The sequence below is a fragment of the Rhipicephalus sanguineus genome, unplaced genomic scaffold, assembly GCF_013339695.2.
Source record: "Rhipicephalus sanguineus isolate Rsan-2018 unplaced genomic scaffold, BIME_Rsan_1.4 Seq485, whole genome shotgun sequence".
Taxonomy (NCBI): Eukaryota; Metazoa; Arthropoda; class Arachnida; order Ixodida; family Ixodidae; genus Rhipicephalus; species Rhipicephalus sanguineus.
The window spans coordinates 27,243-37,383 of record NW_023615353.1 but is presented as its reverse complement, the minus strand read 5'-3'; the positions used below and the strand labels follow the sequence as shown (position 1 = coordinate 37,383).

The 10,141-nt window shown below is 46.3% G+C and overlaps 1 pseudogene; it reads left to right on the top strand.

The window, feature by feature from the left end:
- The first annotated feature begins 3,708 nt into the window (after positions 1-3,708).
- On the top strand, positions 3,709-5,170 carry LOC119377531 (elongation of very long chain fatty acids protein AAEL008004-like; annotated as a pseudogene).
- Positions 5,171-10,141: the final 4,971 nt, after the last annotated feature.

Below are 10,141 nucleotides of genomic sequence, written 5' to 3'. Positions count from 1 at the left end.
CCTTCGATATCTCTGCAACACACGTGACCACTTCTTTGTTTCTTTTGCATCTATCATGTTACTATCATTACTGGTAATGGAGGGGGACATGTTATTCCATTCTCTGATCGTAAGCGGGAAGAACGAGAATTTGAAAGTACCTGTGTGAAATCTGTATGGGGCAAGGATATGAGGGTATTTGTGGCGGTAGTTCTAGCTGCGGATAGCTTTATGTAGCGGGAGTTGTCTAGGTTTAGGTGGCTGTGTAACAGTTCGTACATTAGCTTTAAGCGTGCCAATATCGCCCGGTTTTTTATGGTTAGTATTCCAGTCTTTTTAAGCAATTCCATAGGCGAATCTGTTCGGTTAAATTTGTTAAAAATGACCCGAAGCGCTTTTCATTGAACACCTTCGAGCTTGCTGGTTAGTTTTTTTTTTGTGTACGGGAACCAGACAGTGTTTGCGTACTCCAGGATGGGTCGAATAAGTGTATTATAGGCCAGTAACTTTGTGGTGGTGCCTGCTGTAATCGCCTTTTTATAAATAACAGTCTTCTTAGCGCAAATGATGTGATGCAATGAATATGAGCGTCCCAGCGTAGGTCATGTGACAGAATGACCTCTAGATACTTATGTTTCGTGACTTTAGAAACGGTAGCTGAATTGGATGACGTAATTGAATTCAAATGAATGCTTTTTTCTAGTTATGGATTAGAGCGCGGACTTTTTTTTTCGTTGATCTTTATTTGCCAATCACTGCACCAAGCTGAAACCGCCTCTAAGGCCGTATTTAAGGCGATATGGTCATCGTGTGAGTTGATTTCTTTGTACAGGATGCAGTCATCTGCAAATAACCTGCATCCAACATTAACAGATGAAGGCAGATCGTTAACAAAAAGTAAGAATAATACCGGCGCCAAAACGCTGCCTTGAGGTACGCCAGAGGTCACCGGTACGATTGAAGATTGGACATGGTTTATTTCCACGAACTGCAACCTGTCTGTGAGGAAGTTAGTAATCCAGTCAAGAATTTGGCCCTTGCCCAGAGTAAGTTGGAATTTCAAGATGAGTTTGCTATGCAATACCCGATCAAATGCTTTCGAGAAATCCAGCAAAAAGATCAATTTGTTTTTGATGATCGATGCTTAATGAGGCGTAATGGACCATTTCAATGAGTTGTGTTACTGTAGACATGCCCTGGCGGAAGCCGTGTTGAAAAGGTGATAGTATTTTGTGTTCTTCAATGCGTTCCGTTATGTGCTTTAAGATTATGTGTTCGAGCAGTTTACCAACAGTGTATAATTGTTGATGGAATAATGGGAAGGTTCGTTTTTATTTCAGAACTTATGTATAGGAATCACTCTTGCTATTTCCCAATCCTTTGGTAGGGTACGAAACGACAATGAACGGTTAAAAAACAGGCACAGGTATTTTGATATCCACTCGGCATATCTTTTAAAAAACGCGTTCGGTACGTTGTCCGGTACGGAACGTTTTTTTGCCATCCAACTTCAATAGTAAGTTCTGATACGAATAATCGCTTAATAGATTTCTCGTCTTTAATTTCTACGTCAGGCTGTTTTCGGTCATCAATTGTAAAAATTGATCGGAAATCAATTTTTACAATTCATCATATTCATCATCATACAATTCATCATCTTCGTATCAGTGCCTGTTTACATAACAAATTTCATCATAATCGTAGCAGTGAATATTCACATAACGAACTTCATCATCTTCGTAGCAGTGCCTATTTACATAACGAACTTCATCGTAGCAGTGCACATTTACATAACGAACTTAATCATCTTCGTAGCAGTGCCTATTTACATAACGAACTTCATCATCTACGTAGCAGTGCCTATTTACATAAACAACTTCATTATCATCGTAGCAGTGCCTATTTACATAACGAACTTCATCATCTTCGTAGCAGTGCCTATTTACATAACGAACTTCATCATCTTCGTAGCAGTGCCTATTTACATAACGAACTTCATCATCGTAGCAGTGCATATTTACATAACGAACTTCATTATCATCGTAGCAGTGCCTATTTACACAACGAACTTCATCATCGTAACAGTGAATATTTACATAACGAACTTCATCATCGTAGCAGTGCATATTTACATAACGAACTTCGTTATCATCGTAGCAGTGAAAGCTGCATAACGATGCATAACGCTGCATAACACACACACACACACACACAACCCACACACACACCACACACACACACACACACCCAAACACAACACACACACACACACCACAACACACACACACACACACACACACACACACACACACACACACAAACAAACAAACAAACAAACAAACAAACAACACACACACACACACAGAGAGAGAGAGGAGAGAATGGTGAATCGAACCGCTTTTACAGATGGGAAGTAGGTCTGAAGACTCCACTGAGGCTACCCTTGAAAAGAAAGAACCAAGGGGGTCCCGTAGTGGTGATGTCCCGGAAAAAGAAAACTTTCAAGATTGATACAGCGTGGCCTTCAGGCAGCAAGCATCCTGGTTAAAGGGAGGAACTTTTCTTTGTAATTTCGCAGAGCCAGTCCTAGGTAACCTTGGGCAGGTATAACAGTTGATAAGTTCTTGTCCAGATGATTGCGCTTAACGCTATGTTTCTGCAATTCAGCTTGAAAGCTTTCTTCGCGCGATTTGTATAAACCTATGAAACTGATCGGCAGGAGATAAGTTATCAGAACACTGTGTTAATTAATGAAATTTATTCGATAGTTTTGTAAAGCACTAAGCGAAAACGTTTCGCCAGTTGTATCAGCTTGAACTTGCAATTAAATGATTTGAATAAGACGGTACGCCAGCTTAGGTTCAGTTGCAAGATCCCGTCAATACACCTGGCCTTCACGTCAGCGTTTAACGTGCCCGATCGCATGCTTAGAGTCGATACGAAGATGAATGCAAGAATTGTAATGTAAATAGTGTGCTAAAGTAAAAGAAAAAAAGAACGTCATATATGGCAGCTGCCCGTATGGTGGTCATTGCCGCTGCGGTATGATGCTCTGCCGAAAGCTGTTGAGCACCCCACGTCTAATTCAGTTAGACATAATAGATGGTAAGGCGGGGAATATACATGTACCACTAAAAACATGAACATGGGCTCTGAATAATGATCACTGTCCTAAAAAATTACGAGGTCGTCGATTGTTTGAAGACGAGCAAAAATTCGGTGTTCACTAACGCGGGTAAAGAACACCAGCCTATATTGCAGCATTCATGCTGTCCATAGATGATCCTACGTAAGCAAGAAGTGAAACACTTAGGCGTCCCGTCAATGCCAACGCGGCTTTACGTATGACGGTACGTCACAAATAAGACCGCTTCGTTGTTCCTCATAGCAAAACAAGGATGTTGCAACGACGCCGCCACAAAAGCTATCGTTCGCCAGGCCCATTTGAGAGGCTGTCACACACGGTGGCCCCGCTGTCTCAAAGTAACCAGTAATGTATCCCATAATGAGAAGGCTACATTACCTGCGCCTCGGGCAACAGGGCGTGACAGCCTCTCCAAAAGCAGCAAATGCATTTCTTCCTAACTTTCTATATGCCATCGCTTCGGACAACGTTCACCCTCCTCCCCTGCGAGATCGTCGGAGTACTCCCGACTTTTTTTTTCATTTTTGTGGTGGGCTCTGTAATGGAGTGTTATGCCTCGGTGGAGAGGCCATAAAAGCGACAACTCGCGCGTCGCTCGGTGAGGAGAAGACCTAAGGGCTGCGAGCAGACTACGGCGCTCGTCTCTGCGCAGTAGGGCCACGATGGCGACGGCATCGATCACAGCCAACGACGGCCCTCCGTTTTATCTGCCGCGGGACCCTCGCACCACTCAGTGGTACTTTTCGGGCAACAAGCAGCTGATAACGCTTCTGCTCGTCGCTTACATCTACATCGTTAAGGTGGGCGGCCCGCGGTTCATGAAGAACCGCAAGCCGTACGACGGCATCAAGCCGCTCATCACGTTCTACAATGCCTTCATGGTGGTGTGCAGTGCTTACTACGTCTACGCTTTCTTCACAACCGCGTACATCCGCATTGGTTACAGCCCGATCTGCCAGGGCATAGACTTCGACGCCAGGGACGAAGGCACCATGCATCTGCTGAACCTCTACTGGTGGTACACGATGGTCAGGATACTCGACTTCCTGGACATTCTTCTTCGTGCTCCGCAAGAAGGATTCACACGTATCCTTTCTGCACGTCGTACATCACACCATGGTCGCCTTCAACGGGTGGTTCGGAATCACCTACGGTGCGGATGGCCAGGCGACGGCCTTTGCGGTCATCAACGGCGCCGTGCACGTGGTGATGTACACATACTACTTCCTCAGCTCTCTGGGGCCCGAGGTGCAGAAATACTTGTGGTGGAAGCGCTACATTACGCAGTTGCAGCTTGTTCAGTTCGTAGTGCTATTCGTGCATTCTCTGATGCCGTTCTTCTTCAACTGCAACTACCCCAGGTCGCACACGTACATTACGATGTCGCAAGCCGCTTTCTTCTTCGGCCTCTTCATGAACTTTTACGTGCAAAGCTACCAGAAGAAGACGCACGTAGCGACGAAATCCGTAGCTAACGGCAAGATGCATTGATGCCGGCTTTCTTTCTTTTTTTTTGTGCGCCTGGTGTTTAATGAACTTCTGCCGGAACTCTCGGTGGTTTTTTGCTGGCGAAAAACCGGTGTCTTGCTTACCCTTGCTGTGCCCTTGCGGCCCAAATGCGGCTGCAAGAATGTCAAGCGGACCGAGATACTAGTGACGAGTACCGGTTAGTACTATAGATATCTCTGCTGTAGTTCTAGCCCACAGTAAAGCCGTTCGTTGTCGCATACGTCTAGGGTGCGTTTGGTATGTTCTAAATGTGTTTGTGATAACCTGGGCCGTATTCACGAAGAGTTGTCATACTAAAGTTTTTTTCTAATGTAATTTTCCTGCCAATCCTGCTGCTCGGCACATCACTAGCCAAGGCATTCTGCCAAGGGCGAAGAGGGCTTACGAACAAATATATTGTGTATGCTAGCCAGGGTTTACTAAGTTTAGCCGTTTAGCTTCAAGCGTTGCTGCTAAGGTTTCTCAGGAATGAAAGTCGAATTTTAACAGAATCACTGCAGATATGCACCTATCTCCTAGTCTTTAATGCAGAGATGGACAAGAAATTGCGCCTGCAGTATATGAATTTGGTTGGATTTAATGACATGGTGAACAAAGTGCCGTGAACCTGTCCTTATAGCTGTGATGTTCAACATTGTCTTGTAACCAACACCCAAAGTAAAATTTGTTGCTACTTTTGTGCTTATTTGTGCGGTTCCTATTTTACACTCTGAAATGCGCTCCCACGCAAAATGAGTAACAAGTCAAATTAGAAATGTAAAAACATCCAGTTCTTCGCACAGGATTGATGAAGTTGCGAGGAATGAAACAGGACGCACGCAAGGTAAGATGTATTCGTCTCGTCGAAAATTGCTTTTTAGCGTTCGGCTGACAATTCAGGGATAAGACATGCTGCCTCTGGTGTCTCAGTTCAGCGGGGCTTTATAAACAGTTGTCTGCCATGCCATTACAGTCACTTTGTGGCTCTCTGCTTGAATACTGAGGTGCGAGAATTCGTGGGGATTGTCTATTCGCTGACGTACTTACGGCGTACTTGTTAGCTTGGATGGTTTCGTTGCGCTAAGCGAGCCAGTGCAAATTTCCACTGCCGCCATGCCTGGTGGAGGCCTGGTAGACTTGGCGACATCGTATGTTTGTTGCAAACAAATTTTTGGCAGGTTAGATTTCACTGTAGCACAAGTAAAAGTTCGTGTAGTTGCGACACGAGATGGACTCACGAATTCCAGTACTCCTCAGCGTGAAAGTTCTTATCCCACTGTCCACATAATTTGGCAACCAGCCCACTCCTCACTCCCTGGTAATGAGGACGACCAGCATCAGGCTCGAGCTTTAGGCTCCCGAGCCCACCGCTCAAACCAGATCGGAGCAGGGAAAGAGATAGAGGAAATTAGGTGGTTGACCTGCGAGCGTACGGTGACATAGCATGAAATTACGCAACTTATAGATCTGTCGGACTTCACTATACCCCCAGGCACGAATCGCTAAATAAACGGCGGGAGCTCGTACGGAGGCAACTCGAGACGGGCTCCTTTCCAAAAACGCCAATTCTGTGCTCCTACTACCTTTTCACCTCAGTGCAAGCTGTGCCGAGCCCCCAGGACCGACCTCTTTCATAATCTGGGGCTGTCTCAGTAGACGTATCCGTGGTAGCCTACAGGGCTAGTAAATTACGCAGCAGTGGGAGGCCACACTGCTCAGCTCCGACCCAGACGAGTAGGTCTGGATCACGGGCGGGTAGAGGCAGCCGCCAAAGAGCAGGGGCCGAATAAACGTCGTCGCCTGCCGCAGTCGACGAAATCATTTTTATTGGTTTCCGACAAAAGTATTGTCCTCCTCCTCCTCCTCCTCCTCTTGTATCCTTACACAGATCAGTAGAAACTGGCGGATCATGTCGATCGACCGCGTTTCAAGACTACTCCGATAACCAAATACCTTACATTGTATTTTCTATCTGTACTTCAGAAATAGAGGAAACAAAAGCCAAAGTGTCCGGTATCGTTTCCATTTGAAAGGGACCATTTTCCATATCTCATAAAGGGTAATTTGTAAAGGTTATTCGACCTCAGGTTTCGAGAAACATACCGATACTGATCTCCAGAATGACGGAAATCTTGACGCCGATTCTGAAATATGGAGTCCTTTGTTTCGCGGCTGCAATCGCATCGTCCGTTGCGCAAGCGCTGGTCGCTGCTGTAGAAAACTTAAGTTGAAGGCTCCGTTTAGCAGCTTCATTGCGCGCGCAGGTAATTCTGTCATGCCTAGCTGGGAGGTCATTGCGCATGCCCTGAGTGGTTCTGGCGATGCCAAGTCACCGCCACACACACACAAAACAAAAACTGCAGAAAAGAAACAACCGCAGAAAAAGACTTTTTAATGATAGGACTTTTACTCCTGCACAGAACGATTACGTCGCTCGGCGACAGACATGAATAAGACACTCATGTTATTTCCGTTATGAATTAACGTTAAAAGGCGGAGGTAAAGGGAACAGATAGCGGGCATGTTTCGCAATTCCCGGAAGTAACGAGGTACGTCGAGATCCTCGTTATACGCCCCGTAACTGGTGCTCACTTTAGCATCTTCAAGGAAAAATCGCATACACGTGCCGACTAACTGCCCATTCGACTACACGGAACACATTTTCTTAATGACCGCGCTCTTTGTAATCGTATTAATGACGTTTTTCCGGTGTCGTTTAGTGATTCCTGGTTGTCAAGCTCGCTTCCCAACAAGCACTACAAATGAATGTTTTTGAATGAAATGCGGAGAGGTAGAATTCTTTCGGCGTGGGTATAGCCGCCTAAGAGCTCTGTAAATGGGGTATAGGGGATTAAAGGTTACGGATGTTTATGGAGAGAGAGAGGGAGAAATTTGCACTAAGTAGACAAGTTTAAACTGCGCGAGGACAACATGCAAGACAAACACGCACACTCTAGAAGCATAGATTTCCAACTGTCTATTTCTGGAGGCAGAACATTATAAGAAATGACAAGGAGCAGTTGCACACCAGTCGCTATTTGTCATCCTATATAAATGTTCTACCTTCAGAAATAAACAGTCGTCTGCGCTTCGTATGTGTGCATGTTCTGTATATATCTACCGTGCTGTCTTTACGCAGTTTAAATTTGTCAGCTGAATCTGTGAACCAACTATAGACGAACATCCCATACTTCAGAATTTGGACTGAATTTCTATTATACCGTAATATGCATAATGACGTAGATTTTTTTTAGATCTTGTCGAGGAGCAAAGTTGTAGGATCGTAGGGCGCTCAGTGACAACGCAATAAGCGCATACGAACAGTTCTGTTTTCTGTATCGTAATAAATGTATTTATTTTTCTTTCTCTTTTGCGGACATTCTCCGTAGACTGTATACTTCGGAGCGACCCCGCAAATTAGATGTTCACAGGCTCACCGTGCGCGCGAGGTTATACATGCGCAAACGCGAGGCCTGGATGAGGATACGGCCACCCCACAGCGCCATCACTTCTTCGCGAGCGTTTCGTGGCTGGTAGTGGGTTCGGTGGCCTCGGCAGTCTTCTCGACCGTCTTGTGCTCTTCAGCACCAGCTGCGCCCTCACAGAGCCGCCTGCTTCCAATTTGGTGGCGGCGGCAGCAGTCGCGCTATGCCTAAGCCTCCTCTTGCGCATGAGGACGGCGCTGGTGAGGACCAATCCGCCGATCAGCACGGCGGCCATGATGCCGGTGATGGACACCAAGGAGGGACCTCCTTCAAGTATGGACGCACCCGAGACCTTGACCTTTTCTACCTGCGTGGTTCGTGAGTGAGGTTACAGTGGCACATGTAGAGACGTTTAGGATTAGCGACAGGTTTACGATATGCTGCGCTGTATAGATGGCCTGCACCGACGTCATCTAAGCAGCCATGTTGGAGGACCAGCAATGTCCGAGAGCTGCACTTATCGGAGCGGTGGTCCTGCTGCAAGTTCTCGCACGCATGCAAGCAAGGTTCCGTGGCACTGAATATAATACACTGACGTTATCCTGCAGCCACCATCTTGGGGTGCCAGTACGGTATGTTGTTGCCTGGCTGACATCAAGTGCAAGACATCCATCTATAGTTTCTTTTTATTCTATTCTATCTTGTTTAGGAAGATGGTGGCTTGAAGGGGTGAGCAGTCAACAAGTAACGCCACTCGGCAAGAGGGACATATATATATATACGTCGTCGTGAAAGCACACGGTTGGTACAATGAGACGACATGCAACATGTCTCTGTACCAACCGTTCCCCCAATGTGAATAGTCCGAATAAAACAAGCTGATAAAAGGAAAACCAACTTACGCATAATTCCTAACATCACATTCGAAATCACTGCCGCAATTGCTGCAAGGTTCAGCCTTCTTGTACATGTTTATACGGCGTGTCTGTAGATAACAGATGCATTTGAAGAAACAGTATGGACTTAACGGTAAATTCTAGATAAATCCTTCAGCATTATCTCGTGTATTGGGCAACGGCAGCGTCGATCAGCTTTATGCTGTATAAAAGAAAGGAACAGTGCCACCAGTGGTGGTGTAGGCATTACATATTAGTGGTGTATGCGAGAAGTAAGACCGAGAAGGATGAGGAGGAAAAGATGTTAAGGATGGATGGATGGAAAGTCCTTTATTGAAAAAGAGAGGCGCATGGCCTCTGTGGGGATAAGCGGGACTTTCAAACTATACTAATATTCACAGTTTCATAGGGTTTGCACTTATTCAAGTCAGAATCACATGTACTGAGGCGGTGTGTAGTCAGTACTGTGGTCTGTCGGACCCCCTAAACCACTCTGATCAGGCCGCTCTGATTCCCATATTGCGCGAATACTAACTGCGTGTCCGGGTCCGTAAGCAGGGCTTCCCGATAATCTGTGTACTGCAAAGCCTGTATGGCCATTCGCCCTTTTTCAAATGCGGAACATTGCCACAGTAAGTGGTGAAGGTCTGCGCGGCAGCGCAGCCCGCAGTGATTGCACGTCACTGTCGCAATGTCCGGTTGTCGCCATTTAGCTAAGGAATACGGCGTGTATGCGGAATTTGCGTAGATCTTATTGATGAATACTTCTAGAGAGCGCGAAAGTGGACACTTGCTGGAAAAGAGGGCTGGTGGAGTAACCTGCGTAATGCGTTTTTTACTAGCATGGCGCAGGGACGTACGCACGTAGTGCATTGTGGCTACCGAGGGAGCCATTTGACTTAAGAGCTCATACGGGTTTACCCTGAGGGGGGGGCAGAGAAAGATTGGTCGACCCACCTGCGGAAGCAGCAGCGGCGTGTGCCACCGTATTGCCCCCGGGCACACCCGTATGCCCGGCGTCCAAATAATTTCTATCGGCCTGTCGGCTTTTTCGTGCCTACGAAGGATGCTTGAATAGCGGCAGCTGTAGCATCCTTCGAGGCTGGGCGAAATATTCCGAGTAAGCAGAGTGCGAGTCGGTAAAGACACGAAGGGGTTTCTGTATGGTGTATGGGAGGCTTGCAGTCGCTCCCCATATGGCAAGAAGT